At 35.0% G+C, this 27824-nt stretch overlaps 1 long non-coding RNA gene across 1 annotated transcript in view; it reads right to left on the minus strand.

The window, feature by feature from the left end:
- Positions 1-3718: 3718 nt before the first annotated feature.
- LOC141552640 (uncharacterized) overlaps positions 3719-27824 on the minus strand; it is a 319532-nt gene continuing 295426 nt past the window's right edge. Inside the window, exon 3 of the long non-coding RNA XR_012485233.1 lies at positions 3719-3755. This is a non-coding gene — a long non-coding RNA (uncharacterized LOC141552640). The remainder of the gene's footprint in view (positions 3756-27824) is intronic.

The following is a 27824-nucleotide window of genomic DNA, read 5'->3' on the forward strand; positions in this document are numbered from 1 at the left end:
GAAATTAACTGAGTGAAGAAACTTTAATGGAAATATAGTTTTAAACTACACTTTAATTGTGAATTGATACTTTATAATAACAAATGGAGATATAGCTAAACTTTGCAGATGTTGTTCCTCCCTGTTTTCCCACTGCCCCTTAATTTGCATTTAAATACTTCTTTTAAAGGTGATGGTGGCTTTGAATTCTATATCTCTGCTTGTATATCAGTTCTCTAAGTAAATTTAAATTAAGACTTGAATTTTTTTGTCTCTGGGTTAGATTTTTTGATGTAAGCCTGGACTCCCCCAAACAATGGGAGAAAAGGCCAACCTGGAGGAGTGGGGGTTTCCAAGGCTTCTGCATTTCTTATTTTTAGAAGTTATGTTTTGCACTCCTTCCACTGATAAACATCTTGTCAAATGGGAGATTGTAAAAAACCTTTCTGCTTTTTCTTACTCTGAGAGTCTCTGATTGTGGATGTTACTCTCCCACACAGTTTGGGAGCTCATTCTGGGAGATTTCTCTTATCACTGCACTCCCTTTTCCACTCAGCTGCCAAAGTGATCTTTGTAAAACATATCTGGCCATATCATTCTGATGTGGGTTGTAGTCCCTTTGAGAAAGTACTCCTTTCAGATTGATTTATTCCTTTTTGATTCCCAGCCCCTCCTAGCTGATGCATTATCAATTCAAGAAGCTAGGACCTTTGAATCAGAAATCCTGGACAAAAGCATCCCTTTAAGGGGGCATCTAGGTGGTGCAGTGGATAGAGCACCAGCCTTGAATTCAGAAGGACCTGAATTCAAATCTGCTGTCAGACACTTAATACTTCCTAGCTGTGTGAGGCTAGTCGCTTAATCCCAGCCTCAGGAGAAAAAAAAAAAAAAAAAAAAAAAAAAAAAAAAAAAAGCATCCCTTTGAATTCCAATAGGAGATCCAGGCTCTACCAGCCCCTGTGGGATCTGAGCCTACTTGGGCTATTCCAACCCCCTTTCTAATGATTTGCTCAGGTTTTCCACCCTCCACCAAGCAAATTCTAGCCCTTGATGAAACCCAGTGAGGAGACAATTTGGGACTCTCACAAGACTATAATGGCATTGATGGCTGGTGTAAAGTATTACATTGATCCTAAAGATTAAAAAGATTACCAGTAGAAGTTATTATTCTTTAATAGTTAAAGAAATCTGCTTCTGATATAACTTAAAGGTCACTTTAGAGATTTTGCAAAGAAAAACAAAAAGTTAAAATCAACAACCATGACCTGAACACCATAGAAATATCATTATGTTATAGCTGCATGTGATCATAATAAAAATATGGTAACTACATTAGTGGTCCTGTTGTATATGATATTCCAGATTTCACTGAGGAATTTAAAGATGTGTATACTTGAACCCTTGTAACATTACCATTTTATTTAAAGAGTATCTTCTGGCTCCCAAATAAAATTTATTATGATTGATTACCATATTCCAACATCATTTGAGATACTCTTGAAGATTATTGTGCATCAAAAAGATGAAAAGATATAAGATTCCACAGAATAATGATTGATCAAGCAATTAGATCTCTGCTTTCATGATAATTATGGCAATAGCATCATTGACCTATTGTTGACTGAGAATGGAAATCACTGACCCATATGACTATTAAAAAATGTATTTTCTATATCTTTTCAGTTACATAGTGTCTCTAAAGGAGTTATCTATTAATTATTATCTCACTATCAGTTGTTTTTTTTTTTTTTTTTATTTTGTTTGCCATTCTTTTTCCAAATGGCAATCCAATGTTGTTGTCATTTCAAACTAGGCAGGGAAGATGAGATAACTGGATTATCTTCTAGCTTCATTGAAAAAAGTTGGGAGCCTTTTATGCAGTTTGGAAATACAGAAGAGAAAATAATACAAAATGTTTTCAACATTATGAATAGCAGAATCACCCGAACTAGACTCTAATATTACAATTCTAAATGTATTTATAAGGTAGGTTGAAATGGTACCATCTATCAACTCCCAATAATTTATTAAAGGCTTCCTCCTGGGTTTCAGGCTTTTTGCTAAATATTAAGTATTCAAAGATAAAAACAAAACAGTCTATGCCCACAAGGAGGATATATTATATCAAGAATGCCAACATGTATTTATATGATCAGAAACAAATATATAAAAGCTGTTGGGAACTTTTTTGGGGAATAGGATAAAAATGGGATTAGAAAAGACCTTATGCAGAAAATGGTCCTTTAGTTGAGTATTTAAAGAAGCTAACTAGCAAAAATGGGAAAATCAGACAAAATAAATTTAGTACACACAGGAGTGTACATTCACTTCTATGTGAATTCAATAATTTGGCATAATTATAATGGTATTATATAATTGATTCATAAAGTATCTGAAGGAGAGCAAAATATCTGTCATAGGAGAAAAAAAATCACATACATAATAAAGAAAAGAAACAACATAATCAACTACTAATATCTCTTTCTATGTCTCTTTTATAACGCTTTAAAAGTCTTATGAAACTCATCTATGTTTTAATAAAGGGTTTGCTGAATGGGACACTTATTGAAAACAAGTTGACTTTTATAAGCCATATTATACAATGGTGTACATCTGTTTTTCTTATTGATATTTCCAAGTCTTGGAGATCTAATGGACCACAACATGTTTGGACCTTCTTTATTCCACTATTTCTCTATGTCTATCCAAGTTCATACTCAATGTTTCCATGATACTATCTAGCCATTTCCTTCTCTATTGTCCCCTTCTCTTTTTACCTTCAGTCTTTTCCAATACAGGGTTCTTTTCCAATGAATTCAGCATTTTAAGTATCTCAGATTCATCTTCAATATCTGACCTTCCAGTGAACAGCCTTCATTAATTTCTTTAAGTATTAACTGATTTTGTCTCCTTGCTGCACAAAGGACTCTTCAAACTCTTTCTAATACTATAATTCAAAGGCATCTATTCTGAGGTGCTCAGATTACCTTTTAATCCAACTCTCACAGTCATATGTTGCTATTTGGGGAAAAAAAAAAAAACAAAAAACAAAAAAAAAGCTTTAATTGTACAGCTCTTTGTCAGGAAGGTGATGTGTCTGCTCTTTCAGTATGTTGTCCAGGTTTGCCATAGCTTTTCTTCCAAGAAGCAAGTATGCTTTGATATCATTGTTGCCAGTGAAGCCACAGTTTTGCCATCTTGCAATTAAATGAAAGATGTAGACAATTGTAGATTCTCCTGTGCTTGTTATATGACAAAACAAAAACAAAAACAAAATTGACTTTATACTCTTGTCTTAATAGTTTTTCCCCCTAAGATGTCTATCATGATAAATCAAACAAAGGATAAAGAAAAGGCAAAAAATAAAATTGCTAGCAGCAAAGTTTGATCATTGAGGAATGATTAAATGAATTGTGAAGTACAAAGAAATATCACTGTGCCATGAAGAAAAGAATATGAAGAACTCAGAGAAGCCTGAGAAGGCACATCAGGTGGCAAAAAGTTAAGCAAATAGAATTAGTCAAATAATTTGCAAATTGAATATTGCAATGTAAATAGAAACAATAACAAAAACAACAATGGATTCTAAGAAGTATAATAACCACTCTTGCTCCCAAAGAAAAGATTTGGGAATGCACTTACTCCCATCTTAGCAGAAGGCAGCTACAGATATTGAACACTTTCTGTATTTTCATACTTGGCTTATGCGTAGATTAAGTTTTGCTGACTTAATCTTTTCCTCTCTTTTGGCTTTTTTTGTCAGGAAAGATAGATCTCTGGGAATAAAAGGAGAAGAAATTTGTAGAAAAATAATGTAATATGTTAAAATTCAATTAAAATTCTACCTGGGGGGCAGCTAAGTAAAGCAGTGGATAGAGCACCAGCCCTGAAGTCAGGAGGATCTGAGTTCAAATGTGACCTCAGACACTTAACTCGTCCTACCTGTGTCTCACTGGGCAAGACACTTAACCCCTATATATTTGAATAAAAATACTACTTCTCCACCACCCTCTGATCATAAATATTTGGTGAGACATGATGGATGTACACTTACTAAATGAATTTGCTTCTACATTGGATTGGAAAGGATCCTGTTTGAAGTTTAAGATGAACAGGGTTTCCCTATAAATGGCAATGTTCTCCAGATGTCTTTTTGTGTGGATGACATTTTGTTGGATATCCTGACATATTGCTGAACTTCCTGCAATATTTATGTTGTTATAATCACCTATAACCACTCAAAAGATTTTTCCCTATCTGCACAAAGAAGATCAAGAGGATGAAGAATGTGTCTTCCCAAATAATAACATAGTCTATTCAGGGAGCTTTGCCATCAGTGCGCATATTTGGGAAAGCAGTGCAAATAAACTTTGTGCCCATAATTAAATGGTAGCAACACAGGCTGTACTATTTTCAGTAAATTACAAAGTTATATTAAAATAGCATTAGAAATTCCATTTTGCCCTTATCTGCAATTTTGTAAGGTTAAATTTCAACTTATGTCACCTGATTTCAAGACAGTCACAAGGCAAGAAAGTCATAAAATCACTCCCTTTCCCAACTGTCAATCTGGATCCTTTCACTAATAAAAATGAGGTAACCCAATCCCTATATTCTATTTTTAATTTTCTTCAATTACATAATAACTGTGGAAACTAAGGTTCAGGGTCCTTGGACGCCATTTGTTTTTGCAATCTAACACCTTGCTTGAATATTTATTGTGGTCTGCATATAACTTGAAATTTTCATTTCATGGTAACATCAAGGCTCCTCCAAAAGAAAAGACACATCTTTTAGTGCTAATATTCTGCCACTATTATAAATAGCTGTGACATATGGAACTCAAGAGTGTTACAAGAATTGAAAACAAATATCACAGAGGCCAGTGGGGTATGAGTAGCATGTGTAGTATGGATAGACCAATTGCCACATAGAGGGAAAGAGATTTTTTTTAATGGAAGGGAAAGGAAAGGAGAGGAGAGGAACTCTCTCTATTTTAAGTGACAAGATATCACCTTCATTTACTAATCAATATCAATATCTGGGTCGCAGTCCTGGGAACAAAAGAGGTCTCATATGATTCTGGGCATGGCAGACTACAGGTCATGATTCATATAACATTTTTCATGATCTTCATAGAGATAATATAATGCATGAGTTTAATTAAGATAGGAGCAATTCTGCAACATCATAAATCTTTGGCACTTTGCTCATTAGCAATCCTGTGCAAATGATGAAACATTCAAAGAGTAATCTCTTACATGATTGATCATATGATAAAAGAAAGAAGAATCTGATTTCAAATCCAGCTCTTATGATTCCAAATCTAGCTTACTTTCTCTCCTCTATAGCATTTCACAGGCAATGTCATATGTAGTAGAGAAGCAATGAGTATGAGACTTGGGAGGCAACAAAGTGGGCTGCAAGCGATTGGATTTAGCACTAAGACAGCTACTGAACGATCCTGGGTAAGAGAAGTTTCCATGGAGCAGGTTGGATGAAAGCCCAAAAGCAGAAGACTAAAGAATGAGAAACTTAGTTATGCATATATACATTGCATGTATATATGCAAAGGAATAGAAAATACATTCTTTCAGTATCTATTGGAAAGCTGTGACTTGCTAAATTTATGTCTCTATCCTTTGACAGTGATTCTTTAGATCTAAATAAGAAATTTGTTATTTTTGAAAGAGAAAACTCAAGCAAGACTGAATGTCCTAATAATCAATTTTCTGTGTAGGGAATATGCATGGGTACAGGCATTCATGTGCCACCCTAGATGTATAACCCTAATAGTGCTGATCTCAGGATATATTCCATGGATACCAGAGACCCAGCTAGTCTAAGAGGAGTGAAAATTAGCCAGGGAATCATAAGCTAATAGATCCAGAATAGGCAGGGAATTCAGAGACCATCCAATCCTAGTCTCCAATTTTATAGATGTGTAACTTGGAGCCCTGGAAAGGAAAGAATCTTGTCCAAAGTCACTCAAATAGTAAGAACCAAAGGTGAGGGTTTAATTCTAGCCATTTAACTATAGAGCCCTTTCTCCTTTGCCTTCCCCCTTGGGAAAAATAGGACCTAAAGAAAATTTACCCGCCAAAAGATGGGGACTATGGTTCTGAGGCTCCCTCTAGAGATCATAGCTTTCAAAGAACAACACCCAGAAAAGAATTCAGTGCCCTCTCAATTATTATTCAGATGACCCAGATTTATAGAGTTCTCTTTTATAAGAATTTCTCCACTTCCTAGATTCTTAACTTTAACCACATGCTGCGTTCAGAAACAAAACAAAAAAAATGAAGTTTACCAAGTGTGCATAACAATGAGACTCAGCATTACAGGGCTTTTCATCTTCAATGCCCTTTGCAAATGCCAGCTAATATTGCGTTAAATTAATGTGGGGAAGCACAAATCTGGATGCACTGATTCATTCCTGATTTATGTCTGGTTTATCAGCTCAAGTGATGAAAAGACAGAGAACAAGCTTTTTGAACCTGTTTATGTAACCTCTGTAAACTGTAAGTACACTCTCAATTTATCTGTTAGCATAAACTCAATATCAGCACTTTCTTTGGAAATCTTAATTTAATGAGGTAGAGGAAAGCCTCAGGCGATAAGAAAGCATTTGATGTGAAACAACCCTTTACAATGGTGAGATTTCTTAGAGAGAGATATTCCTGCTTGGAGTGAATGGAAACAGGGTGGGAGGAACATAGATTTCTTCAAAGAGGGACAGGATTGGCTTGTGTAGACTTTGAGGCTCTGGTTTTCTACCCATTGGTGAATTAAAATCCAATGGAATTTAACAAGCATATTATGTGCACATCACCATACAAGGTTCCAAGAGATAGAGCCTTAAATTTGGGGAATGGCAATTTGTTAGAAATCTAAGTAAAAAATGCAGAATATTCCCATGAAGGTAGACAATGTATGAAAACTCTGGAGTTTTCTAAAATCAGTTTAAAAAGTTTTTGAATTTATCCAGAAAAATTCCATTTGGACTTGTCCAAAACATGTTTCCAATCTTCTATGTCAACCTATCTTAACATAGCTTATTCTTCAGATGGTAAGAATGAATATTCTCGGAGAGTAAGCTTGATTTTTGCAATTTTGCAACAATTATTTATGATTAAAATCATTGTGTATATTGTTTTCTCAATTTTACTCATCTCAGTTTGAATCAGAATATGTTTTTTTCTATTCTCTGGATTCATAATTTATATAGTTTTTGATATAGAGTAATATGTTATCATATTCATGTACCAAAATTGTTAAGTCAGCTAAGTGGCACACTGGATACAGGGCCAAACCTGCAGTCAGATAGACTCATCTTCCAGAGTTCATCTCTGGCTCAGAACTAGCTGTGTGATTCTGGGCAAATTAATCCTGTTTCCCTAAGCTTCCTTAGCTGTAAAATAAACCAAAGAAGGAAATGACAAATCACTCTTATATTTTTTACCAAGAAAATACCAAATTGGGATCATTAAGAGTAAGATAGGATTGTAAACAATTGACCACCAACAATTCTTTGGTATCTATTTATTTTTATTTTTTTTTTGTCACCACAAAAAAAGGTGTTATATATTTTTGGTGCATATGAGGTAGGGACTTTCTTTTTATTTTTGATGTCTTTACAGTTTATATTTAGAAGGAATCTCTCTGTTAAAGGTGTGGACAATCTAGTCTTTATATTTTCATAATTTTAAATTACTTTCCAGAATAATTCTATGAATGCAGATCTCTACCTACAATGCAAGTGTGCCTGTCATTTGAAAATAATTCCATCGATTGCAGCCAATTTTTATCATCTTTACAAAATTTCAGAGTAAGAGGTAAAAGCTCAAGGTTATTTTGATTTCCATTTCACTTATCATTAATGATTTGAAGTGGTCTTTCATATGTCTCTATCCTAATGGTTAGATGTGAAGACTTGCCTGTGCACCAAGAGATGTAGTGACTTAACCAATATCACACTATCCAAGACTATGAAATAAGGAATGTAGAACTTTGTCTTCCTGATTTGGAAGCTGACTCATCTACAGACTATGGCACATTCTATCTTAATAAAAGAATCAGCCAGCACCTTCCACAGTAGGTCCACATATTTAACATTTCCCCCAAGTTTAATTCAGTCAGGGGTTTTATATCTCTATGGCAATTATTATTCTCTTGTTCATGCCTGTATTTTGAGTTCCAACTAGACTTTTATCTATTTAATTCAGATTTGTAAAATATTTATGACAATGATAAAAATATGAGAAATGAATATGCAGATTTTACCACATGATTTTCTATAGTAGATCACATCTCTAGTTATAGAAATGACTGAAAGGAAAGAATAAAAGGTCCCAGCGAGTTAATTAAAAAAAAAAAAAAAACTCAGCAAAACAAATCCCATCTTTAAAGGCTGTTTTTCAACAAGAAATCTCTCCTGTGTAAGGTAAGATCACACAAGATTTCTTAATAGATGCAGACAGAGTGATAAATGTAACAAGGCATAAAACAGAGTAATAATTCCACCCTTAGAGGTTTTCTGAACATATATTCAAATGAAGATGGATTCCAAGTAAATCAGTAGACTCTTTAAAATACTCCTGTTTAGAGATTATTCTATGCTAATTATTCTGAGCTCCACATTGTTTCTAGGTTTCATTAATTAATTTACATTTATCCAAAAAAAATATGATAATTCATGTAAAGGAAAAAATAGCTGGATAAGAATTCATTGAATGAAAAAAGAATTAAATATTTGTTTGGTTCCAATCACTATGTTAAGCACTAGGTATAAAACATGATAAAATGAGATAGTCACTGCTCTTGAGGAGCTCAAGTCTAATCAGAAAAGACCATATATATATATATATATATATATATATATATATATACACAAGGAAGTTGGTGAGATCTAAAATTATAGAAGAGAAAAAAACTTTCATTTCAGTAGAAAAATGCCATCCTTTTAATTCCTATATTCTTCTTGTGATACTTTGGGTTGTTGGAAATTGCGTGGATGCCCATCATTTGTAGAATGTCTGAATAAGTTATGGTATATGAATGTTATTATATATAATAAGAAATTGTTATGCCAAAGTTTTCTTTTATTGTCCTGACTCAGTTTCCCTAATTATCCTGACTCAATCCGGTCTCAGTTTCCCTGCTTCTCAGTTCTTCAAAACCTCCCCTCCCTCTTTATCAGAAGACTTGATAAGAATAAAAGGTCTTATGTTTTAGAATATCAGAATGCTTCTCCCCATCCCAAGCTACTGGAATGTCCCATACTGTCTTATCAAGATGCTACTCCCCGGGTCTGGGGTGCCTCACCCTGATTATGTATCCCATCTCCAATGGCTCACCCCATCCTGTCACAGCCAGTTCCCACTCTCAGTACTCTGATTCCACTCCTGTTTTAGTCCACCCTCTGCCTCTGAGCCATGTGTATATGAGAGAACTGTTTGCTGGATTCTTGGAGAAGATTGTCTCATTCAGCCCTGGGACCAAACATGGATCCATTGGTCCCAGTTTATCTCTCCATTTAATAAATTATTAAATACTCTCTAATATCTATCTTGCTCAGTTTCTCCAGCATTACAAAATGATCAGCAGGATGATTTCAGAGTGACCTGGAGATACTTACAGAAACTGATGCTAAGTGAAGTGAGTAGAGCCAGGAGTTCAATGTACACAACAACATCAAGATTATAAGGCAATCAATTCTGATGAATGTGGCTCTTTTCAACAGCAAGTTGATTCAGGCCAGTTCCAAAGGTCTTGATATGATGAGAGACATCTGCATCCAGAGAGGGGACTGTGGGGAGTGAGCATGGATCTGGACATAGTGTTTTCATCTTTTTTATTATTTTTTGTTTGTATTGGGTTTTCTTTATCATTTTTTCCTTTTTTTTTTCTTGTGCAGCATGATTGTGGAAATATATATAAATTGTTCATGTAAATATATTAAACTACTTACCATCTAGAGAAGGAGGTGGAGGGAAGAGAAGGAAACAAAAAAAAGCAAAAGGTATTGCAAAGGTGAATGTTGAAAATTATCTATGTGTATGTTTTGAAATTAAAAGATTTAATCAAAATGAAAAAAAGATACTTTATGGTTATGAATCTTAGAACACTATGATCATAAAAAAATCAAAATCAGGGGTAACACAGAGAGCAAAGGAAAGATACAAAGGAGACTCAAGTAGTCTAGGGCATATATACAGTGATGATCTGAATGCATGAAATAATTTTAAAAAGGCCTATAGTAAAAAAAAAATGTGTAAAGAATATATTATTAGCTAGGCTTGTAAGTGAAAGCAAGAAATGGTAGATATATAATCTAAGTACTGCATTGGAATGCAAGGAGTGTGATCAATACCTATGGAGAGATATCTTCCTTATCAAGGAAATCAAATCATCCATTGTGATTCTGCAGTGTCACAGAAACAGCATAGGGCTGGTGGACTCCATTGATCCCTAAAGAAGTTTTACTTTGAAATGTTAAATTTAAATTAAATTAAAACTTAATTTAACATATGGTTGTTTTTTTTTTTTTTTCTGGGGGGGGAAATGTATATATATATATATATATATATATATATATATATATATATATATATATATATATATATATATATATCAGAAATATATAGTGCCATAAGGCATTCTCTCTATTTTGTTTTCATGTAGATTAAAAAATATAGATGTAGAATTTTGAAAGTCCTTTAGGCTTGCAACCTACTGTGAATGAAATTCAAAAGACATTGCATTTTTATTTTTGTTGTATAAACTCATTTCTCACTCCTTCTTTTTGTACAGATAGACTGTTTAGGTTAATCCAGTGTAATAATTAAATCAAGCATCCAATGTAATTTTGATCCTTTAACCAGAAAAATGAAAGAATTTCTATGTCCTCACTTGTCAGGGATTTTCTAGGGGCTTCTTGTACTAGGTTGGAATAAATCTAAGGTCTTTTTCAACTCTAAGGTTCTGAAATCCTGTGATTCACAGGGGAAAACAAATAGCTAATCAAGCAAACAAACACAAACCCAAAAACGAATCAACAAGAAAACTTTGGTTAAGAGTTAAATATACCTTCATCCTATTCCTGTCTATACTATTAATACTGAATACTTTTGGACTAGTGGCTAAACCTCTATGTGCTTCCCTTTTCTCCTTCTTAATGAAAAAAACTATAATAACACATTTTTTTAACCAAATTCAAACTTATTATTAGGATAAAATTAGCTAATGGATTTGGAAGGGAAAAAAGTTAAGAGCATTTTAGAAATCCAATATATTCTGTTTAAAACCAATGCACATCATAGTCATTATTTTGAAGAAGGCTTGCTATTAAATTACAGGGCAATTGAAAGCGTGGAGTTTTTAAATTGGAGTCCTTTCTAGGGACTTGGTAAAATGGGAACAGCACTTTCTATACCCAATGCCATCATATATTAAGAGGAGAAAAATGGCTCTAACGTGGAAACAAATAGCCAGCAGACTAATGACAAGCTCCAGCAGTTTGAGATGGAGGTCTGCAAAGATTAGCCCTGGCATTGGTTTTATTTAATTTTATAGAGCAACAAACTGGGACAGGGGAAATGCATTGAGGTGGGAAAATGTATTGACCAAACAGGAGCAGAAATACAATAAAATGCAAAATGCAAAAATGGATCAGGAAAATTGAATGCTTAAGCATTCTAAGCAATTCTGTTAAAATATGGAATGCCAAGTGCAAAGGCCCAACTCTGATTTGTAAACCCAGCTCCTTTGCAGAAGACTGTCTCTTGCTTAAGGTATACTGTTTTTCCAATTAGGTTAATTATACAGTGGTACTGAAGCATGATATAATAATAATAACAATAATAGCATTCACACAGATATCTAAGAACAAAATAATATAATAAAAATTTAGGCAAAATTCTTTAATAAACAAAGAAATTGCACTTTTTTTTTGGTACAAATTTTGTATTTATTTATCTGCATATATTTTCCACCCATATATTAGAAAGCTAGAAAGCAAGCAAGCGAGCTCCTTAAGGTCAGGGATTTTTTCCTTTTTTTTTTTTTTTTTTTTTTTTTTCTGAGGCAATTAATTGGGGTTAAGTGACTTGCCCAGCCTCACATAGATAGGAAGTGTTAGGTTTCTGAGGGCAGGTTTGAATTCAGGTTCTTCTGACTTCTGGGCTGGTGCTCACTGCAACACCTAGCTGCCCTTGATTGCTTTCCCTTTTGAATCCACACAGCAGATTAGCATGTAGTAGGTCCTTAACAAATTGCTTATTGAATTGAATTAAATTGGTTTAAATGTTGAAAATGACAATAGCTAATTTTGATGTGCCCTCCCTAAAGTAGACAATTCCTCCCACTGACAGAGCACAAAATATTCATGTCTTCTCACTATGTGTAATTCTTGCATACATGTTTCCATAAATCTTCCATTTGGTACCAGGTCTCACCCTCCAATTCTGATAATACTTCATGGATACCTCTGAACCATTCAGACTATCCATATTCTGTGCCTCATTTCCAAACTATCACTGTTTCTACTGTTATTAAGCATAATAGCTATTTTTTTACTTTTTTGTATCATACATTTTGAAAATGGCTTTATAAGCATGTAGAATTAGGATTCTTCTAAAGTTTCAATGGCATATGATATTCAGTTATTTTAGAATACCAGCATGTAACCCTGTAATGTTGGAGAAATTGAGATAAGGGTAGAGATTAGAGAGTTTTTAATATTTTATTTGAGAGGGAGTGATTGTCTGGGACCAAAACAGGATCCATGTTGACCTCAGCAAACTGAATGAGATTCAAGTCCCAAAGCATTCAGCAATGAATGTGAATTCTCAATGGCATGTATGGCTCTAAGCTCAGGCAGACAAAGGCAGAGGGAGAGGGGTGGAGACCAACTCTTGTCAGCAGGAATCTCCAGCCAGGGACCATCATTCCACTTCTGACAGGATGGGGGTAGGATCATACATTCTGATAAACTGGGAGTAAAGGAGGTGTCCCACTAAAGCCAGGAAATCTGGAGCTTCAAGACAGAGGATGCCAATTAGGTATCTGAGATAGAACATGTGGAGTTTTATGACTCTTGGAATGTCAGAGTGGCCAGATCTCCAAAACTTAATTATCTCAGTCCAAATGATCAGGAAGAGAGTTGAAACCAGGGCGATTGAGGCAAGAACTGAGGGAGAACAATTTAAGGAAACTAAGGTAGGACAATTTAAGGAAACTGAGGCAGGATAATTAGGGAAACCAAGACAGAACAATTTAGGGAAATTGAGGCAGGACAATAAAAGGGAACTGTGGTACAACAACCCCATTAAAAACTTTTTTTTAATAAGAGGGTAATATATTGGAATTTATGAATACAATCCAAAAAGACATGTGTTAATCACCTTTGCTTGGCAGCAAAGATACTAAGACAACATAAAAAAGAAACAATCCCTGTCCTGAAGGTCACAAATTTTGCTGGGAAAAGAGGAATTATAAAAAGGAATTATAAATTATAAAAGCATACATGATTTTTTGAGAAATGACAGGGGTGGAGTGAGGTAGGCTTAAAGGAGTTAGTATACAAGCTGGACTTAGGAAACATGGTTCTAAAGGCAGAAGTAAGAAGAGAATGGTATCACAAGTACTGTGGAATAGTCTGTGCAAAGACATTGAAGTGAGCTATAGACTATTGAGTTTGGGAAGTGTTTAACCAGAAAAAAAAAAGAGTATAAAAGGAATCATATAAAATAAATCTGAAAGGCAGGTGGGAAACAGACTATGAAATTTTTTAAAAGACAAATTAAAGAATTTGTAAATTGTCCTAGAGGAAAGGTCTTTTCAGTCATAACCAAATCTTTGTGAAATCCAGTTGGTGTTTTCTTTGCAAAAATATTGAAGTGGTTTGCCATTTCTTCCTCCAGCTCATTTTACAGAAGAGGAAACTGAGACAAATGGGGTGAAGTGACTTGCCCAGAGTTATATAGCTGGGGTCTAAGGCAGATTTGAATTTCAGAAGAGGAGTGTTCCTGATTCCAGCACTCTATCCAGGGTGCCATCTATTTGCCCCTAGAAGAAGGAGCTGTTCCAGGTTTTGGAAATTGGAAGAGATATGTACAAGCTTGAAAATGTGGTAAAACCATTTTAGTCCTCTCATTCAACTTAATTCAAAAGCATTATCATACCTCTTTTACATCTATGTATAAATCATTGTCCAGATGTGATATTGCTTAAGGCATAATGAACAGAACATTGGGGCAGAAGTCAATGTTTAACTCTGGTTTAGATATTTATTAGCACTGTGACTCTAGGTAAGTCATAAATCTAAACCTATAATCTACAAACCTAAATCCAACTCAGTTTCCTCATCTGTAAAAGGAGATAATACCAGGGTTGTTGTAAAAATCAAATGAGAAGATGTTTGTAAAGCCATTAGCACTGTGTCTGGGACAGAGTTGCCCTTAACAAATGTTTGTTTCCTGTCTTCCTATAAGTAACTGAAAAATTTTCAAGAAGCAGCTACTGACTTGAAGAAGAAGGTAGGAGTGGCAGGATGGTAATAAGCCTCCTTACAATTAAAGCTTTTTGAAAATAAAATGAACTCTTTTAGGAATTTGCAGTTACTCTCTGATTTGTCTTTACAAAGGGGCTAAATGACCATTTGTTGGGAATGCTGAACAAGAGATTATTGATCAGATAAAACTTGAGTCAGATATTCTCAGGACTTCGCAACTCTTAGCTCCTATGTGTCTGGGAGAATTAACAAGGGGCCATCCAACCTTTCCAGAAGACCTCTAGTCATGGAAAACATAAAATGGAGTCGTACACCATTATAATTTGAATTAACAATTTTTTTCATAATCATATTGAGTCTTAATCCATCCTTCTACAATTCCCACCCATTGGTAAACAAGAGGTTTCCTCAATGTATCATTTTAATCTCAAGAATGGACACAAAACAAACTAACAAATAAAAACATCATTTAGTAGTAAAAATAAGCTTGAGTGGAATGTTTCATAAAGAGTTCAAATCCATTAGATCACAAAAAAAGAAACCTTCCCTGTTGTGCATAGTATTAAATATCTGTGCTTATGTAATCCCTCAAGTCAAGAATTTTTTTTATATTGCTTTAAAATATTTGGAATATAGAATCATAGATTTAGATGTTATGGGCCAGAACTTGAAACAAAGTACTAAGTAGAATTGAGGAGACAATGGTTAAATTTAGTTTAGCATTGATTCAATCCTACAACAAATAATGGTTTCCTAGTGATATGATTGGTATATACTCAGTGAGGGGCATATAAGCAAGAAGCTTTCAGGATCAGAAGCACAAGCACACTAGAACCTCTTAAAGCTTCAGCCAGGATTCATTGGGGGAGATTCAGAAGCCAGAGAAGGCAGCAGGAGCAGAAGCTCCTCGAACCAAGGAGAGAGATAGGCCTCCAGAAAAACTAGCAGAGCCCCAAGTGAAGGAGACAATAAAGGAATTGGACTTTAACACCTGGCTGCATTTGAGGTAATTACTGAACTGAAACTAAGGCTGCCTCCAGAGACCCCTAGGAAACCAAAGAGAAGATTACATTTTAGAGAAGAATATTACATTTAGATCCGGAAGGGACTTCTAGGTCATCTTGATTTCCCTCATTTTTCAAAATGAGGTCCTGAGAGCACAGTATAACAATATGCTTAATGTCATGCAGGCAGAACTATCAGAACAGGTTTTGAACCCAAATCCTACAAAGAAAAACCTTGTCATCTTATAAAGATGCTAATGGTCAAATTTTATTGACTGGATTGTTTAACATTTAATAATACACCACTGCTTATTTTCTAGGGTATATTTGTTTGTTTTTGCTCTAATTCAAGTGTTTTCCCCACAATGCCACAGTTGATTCCATGCTTCTTCATAATTTCAGAAGATAAAATTAGAACCAGTTAGAAGAAGCAAATTTAAGCTCAATATAACATAGTGTTTATAACATAGTGTTTAATAATAATTTTAATGCAGATAATTTAAAAATGGATATTTTTGGAACACTGGCAGAAATAAAATAAAATCCATAACTATCTTTTACATACACACACACACACACACACACACACACACACACACACACACACATACACACACAGATCCATGCTTCATATAAAATGTCCTTTCATTTTAAAGAGCTTTGGAATCTTTCATTCTAAGATTCTTTTTTCTATTTTATTAAGATTCTATGATTCTTTATTCAGCAAGAATCAAGTGTCACAGAATATAGAGCTAGAAATGTCTCTAATTCTAAGATTGTATATGTATAGGACTATGCATTTCTAAAATTTTGGAAATCAATGGTTCCTATTTTCTGATTCTACAGGTTAAGATGTACTTCTGATTTCTTAACTCCTTTCACATATTAAGAGTTCTGTCTATGCAGACTTCCCTCTGGCACATTCAGTGCTTTTTGATGGACAGTGATGGCAATCTATAATTGCAATAGAGAATATCAGGTTTTCCTTTTCAAAGCCTGAGTTATCGATCCAATGGCAATGTTCTATTAAGGGGTCTTTATTGCAAACACTGCATTTTTGTTAAATGGAGGATTAATGCCCAACAAATTCCTTTTCCCTCTGGACTATACTACAATAGAAAAAACAGTTTATTGCCCAAGGAGCGGGGGAGAGAGGTATTACAATCCAATACGAGAACTAATTTCTTCTATCTATCAGCCAATCATAGAGTTCAAAATAAATAGCTACAAAATAAGAAGGTTTTTTTTCTCCTAATCTCTCAATTCTCTTTTCAATTTATTTATTTGTGGCACATTAGCAAAGGAAGGCTACTGAATATAGTGAAGAGAACATTTATTCATTCAGAGTCTTATCAAGCCTTTACTCTGTGTAAAACACTGGAGGTCAGGACATCTGGGTTCTAGTCCCAATTATGCTACTATACTTTCGTGTGAATGAATCCCATTCTATTTCTTTTCTGTAATATTGTCCCCCACCCAAAATTCTGGTCTTTGAACAAGTACTCTACCCTTCTTCCCTGGTGTGGCTACAGTTTACAAAGGGTGAAGTGGGGCAGTTTTGTTCCAGCTTCCTTTCTTTTCATTCACTTTTAAATTTTTGCACTCTGATGTTTAAAGTTTTACTCAACTATGAGATAAAGTCATTACTCAATAGAAACTGTGGATTTCAGAGAAGGTGCAGACTTGTACTATTTAACCAAAGTTTGGAGAATTTCCCTATTTCTATAAAATTACAAATCTAACTCTGATCACATATTTTTCCTGGATCACATAGAAAGTTAATGTCCAAGGATAGATTTGAATTCAAGTCCTCCTGATTCCATGTTTGCATTAGTTAGGCAAGAATAAGCCTAACAGTACTTAACTTAATGCCTAGCACATAATAGATACTTAATAAATGCTTGCAGATTAACTGATTCCAACTCACAATCCAATGTTCTTTCCAAATACCATTCCATGATTTCATCAGATTGTCAAGAAAGACTTTTATGTTACATATACTCATCCCTTATGTGTCTTTTAATATATTATTATTACAGCAAAGAAGGCTAAGACAAATTATCAAATGGCTACTTTATCCAATCAATTTTACAAGGCAAATCATGACATATCAATTTCTCATAACTTTGTATATGAAGTACCAGTAGGGTGGAAAAGAATGACCCAATATAGGATGCATTAAATGAGGAATATTGTCAAAAAAAATGTGACAGTCCAGCTATGCCCTATTTTATTGCAATCATACCTCAAGGTCTATATTCAATTCTGAGTGCCTTATTTTATTTTCTTCTTTTCCTCCCACTAACATTTTTAATTTAGTAAAAAATACTTTGTTTTAAATTTAATTTAGTAAACAAAGACTTTCATTTCTTAAAAAAAAATCAATTTACCTTATGCAGTAGTAGAAACATTGTAAAAAGTGATTAAAAAGAAAAAGTTAAACAAAATAATTTTCTCAGCCTCCATATCTGATTGTACACATAACTTTCACCTACACACTCTCCCACCTCTTTTCTGGGACCAAGCTTCATTAAGAGCTACATTTCAGAAAAGACATTGGTATCATTCCAAGGATGGTAATCAAGATATATAGGTCACTTGACATATGAAGAGAAGTAGAAAGAACTGAGGCCCTTCATATGGAAGAAAAAAAAATGCCTTTAAGTTAAGATGGCTGTCGGCAAGAATTGGTATGGCTATCAAGCACAAAAAAGAATGCAATTTAGTCTGTTTGTTCTCAAAAGAAAGAATTTGGAGAAATAGATGGAATTTTTTTTTTTTAAATAGGATAATTTAAGCTTGAAGTAAGGTAGAGGAACAACATCAATAATGAGATTTATTGGAAAGTACTACTAGAGGAAGGAAAATAGATTGGAAGAAAAAAAGCACACAGGAAAAGAGGAAGGAAGAAAGGAAGGAAGGAAGGAAGGAAAGAAGAAAGGAAGGAAGGAAGGAAAGAAGGAAGGAAGGAAGGAAGGAAAGAAGGAAGGAAGGAAGGAAGGAAGGAAGGAAGGAAGGAAGGAAGGAAGGAAGGAAGGAAGGAAGGAAGGAAGGAAGGAAGGAAGGAAGGAAGGAAGGAAAGAAGGAAGGAAGGAAGGGAAGGAAGAAGGGAAGGAAGGAAGGGAGGAAGGAAGGAAGGAAGGAAGGAAGGAAGGAAGGAAGGAAGGAAGGAAGGAAGGAAGGAAGGGAGGAAGGAAGGGAGGGAGGAAGGGAGGAAGGAAGGAAGGAAGGAAGGAAGGAAGGAAGGAAGGGAGGAAGGAAGGAAGGAAGGAAGGAAGGAAGGAAGGAAGGAAGGAAGGAAGGGAGGAAGGAAGGGAAGGAAGGGAGAAAGGAAGGAAGGAAGGAAGGAAGGAAGGAAGGAAGGAAGGAAGGAAGGAAGGAAGGAAGGAAGGAAGGAAGGAAGGAAGGGAGGGAGGAAGGAAGGAAGGAAGGAAGGAAGGGAAGGAAGGAAGGGAAGGAAGGAAGGAAGGAAGGGAAGGAAGGAAGGAAGGAAGGGAAGGAAGGAAGGGAGGAGGGAGGGAAGGAAGGGAAGGAAGGAAGGGAAGGAAGGAAGGGAGGAAGGGAGGAGGGAAGGAAGGAAGGAAGGAAGGAAGGGAAGGAAGGAAGGGAAGGAAGGAAGGAAAGAAGGGAGGAGGGAGGGAAGGAAGGGAAGGAAGGAAGGGAAGGAAGGAAGGAAGGAAAGAAGGGAGGAGGGAGGGAAGGAAGGAAGGAAGGGAAGGAAGGAAGGAAGGGAGGAGGGAAGGAAGGAAGGAAGGAAGGAAGGGAGGAGGGAAGGAAGGAAGGAAGGAAGGAAGGAAGGGAGGAGGGAAGGAAGGAAGGAAGGAAGGGAGGAAGGGAAGAGGGAAGGAAGGAAGGAAGGGAGGAAGGAAGGAAGGGAGGAAGGAAGGAGGGAAGGAAGGAAGGAAGGAAGGAAGGAAGGGAAGGAAGGAGGGAAGGAAGGAAGGAAGGAAGGAAGGGAAGGAAGGAAGGGAAGGAAGGAAGGAAAGAAGGGAGGAGGGAGGGAAGGAAGGGAAGGAAGGAAGGGAAGGAAGGAAGGAAGGAAAGAAGGGAGGAGGGAGGGAAGGAAGGAAGGAAGGGAAGGAAGGAAGGAAGGGAGGAGGGAAGGAAGGAAGGAAGGAAGGAAGGGAGGAGGGAAGGAAGGAAGGAAGGAAGGAAGGAAGGAAGGGAGGAGGGAAGGAAGGAAGGAAGGAAGGGAGGAAGGGAAGAGGGAAGGAAGGAAGGAAGGGAGGAAGGAAGGAAGGAAGGGAGGAAGGAAGGAGGGAAGGAAGGAAGGAAGGAAGGAAGGGAAGGAAGGAGGGAAGGAAGGAAGGAAGGAAGGAAGGAAAGAAGGAAGGAATTTCTCTTTTGGAAATGTAGATATACATACATGAATGTATGTGTGTGTGTATGTGTGTGTGTGTGTATTTGTATAATTGTCCTCTGAATTCACCCTTTCTTTCAGGATATTGATAACATGTTTTATCACAGAATGGTTAATCATTACATTGTCCCAAATTCCTAAATCTTTTGAATTTGTTTGTCTTTAAAATATTTTTGTTAGGGAGATATTTCTGGGAAGATAACTGATTCATGGTAGATAAGGGAATTGCTTTCCTAGAAAGTCTTTTGGGAACAAAAAATGCATGTGTTTTTTTTTTTTCAATTGAGAAAAATGAAAGGAACTGATAACATTTAGTTGGATAAGAGTTCAGTAAGGGGAGATATAATCATTTTCCTTAAATACTTTAAATAATAAGAAAATATTATTTGGGTCTCAGAAGATAAATGAAGAGCCAGAGCAAAGTTAAAAGTAGAAATACTTTAAACAATACAAAAAATAATCTTCTAATGATTTTCATGGATTTATAATAGAGCAAAAGTTTGCTTTAGGCAAGATTATTCTTACTTTCCTTGTGCCAATAAGTTTTTCAATATTCTGATTACTTTAGATATCAAGCAATATTACTGAATGGTAAGTATGTTGAAAATATATCTTCTGAAATCCAACAATCCAGGAAGGATTGAGCACAATGAGAGTAATAGGCAAATTTTAGTGAAGGGTATGATGGATTGCCATTTTTGTTCTCTCGAACTTATCTCCTACCGTCTCCCTTCCCTACCCCCCTTTCACCTCCTGCCATTCCCTACCCGCAGAATAGTTCAGACTCTCCAAATAGCATTTCTACATTAGTGATCAAAAGAAGAATAAGCCAAAAAAACAAAACAAAACAAAACAAAACAAATAAAATTATTTTTAAAAAAACTTAAGAACTGGTAGGAACAATCTACCAGCAATTCCTTGCCTTGGAATTAATTTTTATCTTCTCTTTTTATGCCCCTAATGACAGATACTATATTATCTCTTGAGGAAGTCTGTACATGTTTAGAGCATTCTTATTATTCTAAAATTCTTTCTTATATCTAGCTGACAGAGACAGAATTAGAAGAAACCTTGCAGGATATTTATATTCACCTCTATCTAAAAAGAAAGCATACCTTTTACAATATCTTTAGTTAATCATCTGGCTTCATTTTGAAGATCTCAAGTGTTAAGAATACAACTACCTCCTGAGGTAGCTCATTTTATTTTTGGAAAGAACTAATGATTATGAGGTTTTCCTTTCTAAATGAGTTCACTGTAGTTCAACCTGTAATCTGAGACCAAGCAGAAAAAGTCTAATATCACTTCTATATGATAGTCCTTCACAGGTTTTTTTTTTTGTTTTTAAGTGTTAAAGGTGACATTGTCTTTTATTCTCCAAGTTAAAGTCTGTTCTCTCAGATTTCTGACAACCTTCTCTTGCATTTAATTCAATTAATCATCCCCTACCTCTTCCTTTCTTCCCTCCCCTTACCCATGCTGAAGCACAGATCTATGCATAATAATCGGCCAAAATCTGACCAGGTCAGAGAATGGAAGAAATATAATTTTCCAATGATAGTTCTCTCCCCACTTTTCCCTCTAAGAGTCACACAGAGATTGTCTATTTGCTCTATTCCCTCTTCCACATTATAACCATTCAAATATTTCATTGTCTCCATTATCTCTCGCCTAAACCTTTGCTCCAGATGGCCTTCCCTGAAGTGGTATATTTTTGTTTGTTCCAAAGATCAGGGCAGGGAAGCCAGCATTCCACAGTACAGCCATGCACTGTTATCTTTCAAGGGATTCATTCTCAAGAAGGTGGATGGCAGCCAAACAGTCTGCCTCTCTTCTTAATTCTTATTAAAAGGTAGTAGAAACAGAAGGCTATTTAAGCAGAAGGGCATTCTTAATGTGACTCATTCTATCATAGCACTGAGCCCTACCAATTGAATTGTAGAAGAGCTCCAATTTAGAACATCTTTATTGTCTTTGGCCATTGGAATCATAGGAGAGTAGATTACAAGAAATGGAAAAAAGCTAAGAGGCAGGGTTTGACTTTGGGGAGACAAGTTTGGTCCAATATCTGTGGAAAAAAGGGGAGGGAAAAATCTTTTTAGTAGAAATATCCAAGAATGTAATGGGCTATCTTTGTGAGGAATGAGTTGCTTGTTATTCTTTCTAACAAAAAAATGTTTAAGTATAAGCTTAAGGATAAATTCATATGGATGTACTCTAGAGAGGGAAATTGGATTACATGATTTACATACTCTCTCTGAACTCTTATGTTTCATTGATTCTAAATAGGATCTAGAATCCCCCTGAATATTTCTGAAAGTATTTTGCACTTTTAAATTGTGTAAACTTTTTTTTTAAATAGCTCTTGTGTGAGAGTACTATACTAGACACTGGGAGAGATTGATGCATATTGATTTACCTGTCAAATTTATTAGATACCACCTATTACTCAAGAATTATTTCCTAAGCAATTACAGTAATAATCATAGAACTTTAGGAAAATTATCAGATTGGATAAGTTATTTCTTTTTTTCTTCCACTAGGCTATAAACTCTTTGAAAATAATTTTCAAGCCGATTTCTATAACAGGTACATAGTAAGTATTTAATGCTTAATTACCTATTGATTGATGAATTATACAAAATAATTGTATTACAAAATATGTATCACTGATTATATTTAAACATAATTGAATGATTGGATCAAAAGAGAGTTACTAATGGTTTGATATCACCTTGGAAGGTGCCTTGTGGAATGATCAAAGGATTAGTCATTGGCTCCATGATTTTCAATGTTTTCATTAATGACTTTGGGGAAAGCTGAATTAGCATGATTATCATACTAACACAAAGCCTAGAGGACAACTAACATTCTGAAGAACAATCAGAAAGCAAAGAAGCTCAACACAATCTTATGATGGATCAAATCTAATGAAATGAAGCTAATAGGGATTAATGTAAAAAAGAAATGTCAAAACATCCACAGTATCTTTGCCAAGAAAACCCCAAATGGGTGTCACAAAGATGGACATGATCAAACGTGACTGAATAATGACAAAAGGAGAAAGGTAAAGATCCCAATACATTCTAACCTCTTCTGACCCTAGTTAGAGCATTATATATAGTTCTTAGCTATCTGGTTTCAGAAGTAATGCTGTCAGTCTGAAAACTTTTGAGGCTCCTATGGCCCATTATAACTAATTGAGTTCAAGTCATATGACTGCTTATCCATTTGCTCTATTTTATATTCAAGAACAGATACCATGCTCTAGAGAGAGATATTAAACTTTTTAGTCTTCACTTTTGTATTTGTTTGCCTAGATGCTAATTTAATTATTGACTCATAGTAAATGATTTATAAGTGTATTTTTCCTCATTTATTCAGTTATTTATTCAGCTCTGTTCAGGTAGTTTGATAATGTCACAGAGAATGGGAAAGGTGGTTATTTGTGATAAGTCTGGGAAAGTAAGATCAACTTCTTTTGTAAAAGGCCTTGAATGTCAGATTAGGGAATCACAATTTCATCATGTACACAGAGGGGAAGCATTGGATATTTTTGAGCATTTAATATTGTTCAGAGCCACGCAGAAGGATCATGACACTTAGCAGAAAAACTAGTTATGAAATTGCTGTAGCATGTCTGGCTCTATGCAATCACATTGTAGGCTAGGGTGGTGAGTATGTGAATAGAAAATATAGAAATATAGTGATCCATAGTTTAAAATGTCAAGAAATAAGTTCAGGTCAGATTTTTCTCTTAAAGCAATGAGAGGAAGTTCAAGATAAAGAAAGGAGTATTGCACTAGAAGTTTAGTTACTAAAGTATCCTAGAACTTTATAGTCAGAAAGCATATCACGTTTTTCATGAATTAATTTTTAAATATAATCACTTACTATGAACGAAGTCATGATAATCCACACAAAAATCTGATGAAATAGATAGAAATAATTATTCAAACATTGTCTCTGAACCATACTAGGTATGGGCCCATAGATTACCCTTTTATACTCTCTGAAACTCAGTTTCCTAAAGTTTAAAATAAAGACAATGCCTATGATGCATACCTTATGAAGCTATGGTGCATTTCAAATGGGATAATGGATATAAAGTGCCTTGCAAACTTTATGCAGCTATATAAATATCATTTATTCTTCTTTATTAATAATTGACATTTATATAGAAGATTCATCATACAAGAGCTTTATATACCTAATTTTATATATAATGTCTTGCTTATTTTAATTAATAAGTGACATTTATATAGAGCATTAAAAGTTTCTAAAGAAATTTCCATGCACTCTTCATTTGAATCATTCTCATTAGCTCAAAAAATTTGCTTCTAAGAGCTAGACAATACCTTAGGTATTTTAGTAATTTTTCCTCAAATATTGAAGGATGTGGTAATTCAGTGTTATGGACACTGTGTCTATTCATGAGTATCCCAAGACCTCAATGATTTTCTAACATTCTTACTTATTGTTCTTAGAATACAGGGATAAGTTTCTCTAGGTAGAAACGTCCTTAAATGATATTAGGAATCACATAGCCCATAAATTACTCCTCCCAAATAGATAAGGAATTTTATTTAAAAATCCATTTTAAAGGTAAAGATGTTAAGACTAAGAATAGTCAAATATCTCACTCAAGGTGACACAAGTAAATTACAGAAAAAAAGCTGATTGAAAACCATGATTCAAGAATTCTGGATTCTATAAAGTACTTTTTCCCACTTAAAAAAAAAAAAAAAAAAAAGGAAACATGATATTAGGAGATCTTCAATAATAGAAACATACAGAAGTACTTTAAGGGAATGAGCATAGAGGAAGTACACTTAGTTCCCAGTACTGTTAACAAAGTCTTTTAGAATCAAAGGCTAGGCTAGGTATTAGAGCTCAAAAAAACACAACTGAAGAAGAAACCTGGAGAAGGGCAACCACATGGTAAATGGTAAATACAGATGACTAGAATCCAGATTTCTGAGATCTTGGTTTTTAATTGAAGAACTGAACCATACTAGCAAGAGAACATTGGAAACCAAGGGACATCTTGGGGAAAAAAAATACTTCATAGAATCCTACACTCAAAAGACCAAGGTTAACAATTATATCATCAGCTCTGGAAAAAATTAACCTTGCAAATCTTTTATTGGTTAAGTTTGTTTTGTTTTTTTTTTTCTATGGGAGCAAGATATAGCTCTTTATCTCTTGTTGTACTAAATATCCAAACTCTGTCAATTAGTCTAACCTTTACTATTAACAACATAAAAAAATTGAGGGAAGCCATAATCCATAAAACAATGGATCTTTATCATGACACATTTCACTCAGACAGCGAAATCCTAAGAACAAAAATGAGTTCCTTGGGGTAGAAAGCATGAGGGAAAAGGGGCTACTGAAAATCAATTTAGATATATTTGGTTTTGGATTGTTATTTGTGTAGTATAACTACACAACTAATTCTGTTAACTTCACTTGGAATTATTTCATACAAGTCTTCCTAATTTTCTCTGAGATATATATTATATATGTGTGTGTATAATATATATAACATATATTTATTTAGATATATACATATACATTTATACATGTAGAAATGTCTATATGTATATATATATATATTCCTCTATTTATCTATTTATATATCAGCACAATAATATTCTATTAGATTCATATACAATAATTTGTTCAGCTATTCCCCAACTGTTGAACACTTTCTTAGTTGCCAGGTTTTTTGCCACCACAAAAAGAAGCTGCTTTAGATATTTTTGTACATATTTAAAAACATGGCTCAGTGCCATGAGCATACATGTTTCTAGAGGATCAGTTACAAAGACTGTCACCTAAACTCTGATGGGAAGAGGGAGAGATAAGCAGAATGAGAAACAGTTTTGGACATGGCCGTTTTAGGGACTGCTTTGATTTAACAGGTATTTTTCACAAACTCACACCATCTCTCCTACTTCTTTAGGAGGGGATGTACGAGGGAGAGAAAATAAATGCTTAGCAATTGAAAAAAATAAAAACAAATAAAATTAATTTTAGTCTAAATAGGTCACTGTGTTATAGATATAGCGAAGTGAGAGGAGCTTAGGAGAAGAGATTTCAATTGTCAGAAATTCACTTCAGCTACACTATAGAAAACAATTGATTTATTAACAAGTATTTATTAAGTGTCTTCTATGTGCAACACATTGTGCTAGTGCTCTATTGGGATACAAAATTCAAAACAAAAGAGTTCCTGCCTTCAATAAGTTTATAGTCATTTGAGGGAAGATTAAAAAGTACATAAAATAGATATTTAGGATAAATATAAAAATAAGTATAAAGTTATTTGAAAAATGAGGATATTGGAAGCTGGATCTATCAGAGATGGCTTTTGTGGATATGAGTCAAAATAAAGGAAGAAGAAAGATAGGAATAAGCAATGGACTATCAAAGAGACTGGCCTCAGACCTGGAACATCAAAATTCTACCAAACTCTTTGCTTTTCTTCTTCAGCACTGCATGGAATATCTGAGTTCTCCATTAGCTATGTAACAGACCTCTATTTCAAGACTTTGCCTTCATGCAAAAGGAGAAAACCAATCCTAATTCTCCCTTCATACAGGAACAGATAGTGGTCATGATGGCAAGGATCCAATAAGTGTTTGGTCCCTATCTCACCAGCTAGGAATGATTTCTTGGAGGTTAACAACAGTATGCATATAATCATCAAATTAATGGATAATTACTAAAAGTGTTAGCTTTGGAAGATGCTCCTGCATAGAGCCAAAAAAAATATTTAGAATGAAAGGGAAAATATACAAAAGGACCCATTGCTAGACAATGATTGTAACATTCTATTGGAAGAAAGTACACATCATCTCAGACATCTATTAGAAATATGCTTCAACTCAAAGCAATTTAAAACCAGTTAGGATACAGAGAGATGCTGCAGAGGCCTCTGGCAGAGGATACCTTCACAGAAAAATCCTAATCTCCTGAAGAAAAAGATTTAGTCCATAAACAATCTAGTAGCCTCTCCCATTACCCACCCCTCACTACTTTTATTTTACAAATAACACAGCACTGTGGCCCTATTGTTCAAGCTAGGTTAGAATGCTAGTTCTATCTATTTTCTGATTTCAATAATCTTGGAAGGTGTCACTGTCTCTGGAGTTAGAAAAAGGACCTGGGTGAAAGCTGCCTCACATACTCATTACCTGTGAGACAGACACAGGGTTATTCCCTAAATGAGTTTCCTCTTTTAGGAAATCGGGGGCTAAACACAATGTCTTTTAAAGCTTGAATTCTATGCTCCAGTAGAACACTTTGGAATCCAACTTCCTTGTCTAAAAACAAAACCATTGGGGGCCAGATAATCTCTGAAGTCTACCTCCAGTTCTAAATCCCATGACAATGTTTTGCATCATTTTGTCAGGTAAGGATTATATTAGTCGCAGAGAACTGAAAAATGAGCAAAGGATAGAGGAGTGGGGAGATAAGAAAGACAACAAAAAACCCAAAATATTAAAATCTATAAATCCCAGGATAGGGTAGGGCAATTTTTGAATCAGGGGTTGCCCCTGGAAAGCCCATCCTTAATGGTTTGTAGTGAATGTGTGAGCCCATTTCCCTTTCTCCCCTCCTCTCGAGGCTCCCAGGCCCCAGCCAAGATCATGCTATTTGTTGCTTCCTTCATCATCCAGATTACAATAAACCCCATAATCAGTGCTGATGCTTGGAAGGATCTGTAAGGACTCAAAAATCAAGGCTTCAGGAGAGCAACCAGTTTTGGACTGTCTAGAATAGCATCCTGTTTGTATTCCCTCATAATGACACAGAGAGAGCCCAGTATGCCTTCTTTCCTGGCCCACTGCCATCTCTTAAAATTTTTGTTTAATTAGGCAGCTTCTAGGAACCACATGATCCTACTTAAGAAGCCACTTCACTAAATTAAGCTATAGGTAATTTTGTGAGGTACAGGTGG

The sequence above is a fragment of the Sminthopsis crassicaudata genome, chromosome 1, assembly GCF_048593235.1.
Source record: "Sminthopsis crassicaudata isolate SCR6 chromosome 1, ASM4859323v1, whole genome shotgun sequence".
NCBI classification, from domain to species: Eukaryota; Metazoa; Chordata; class Mammalia; order Dasyuromorphia; family Dasyuridae; genus Sminthopsis; species Sminthopsis crassicaudata.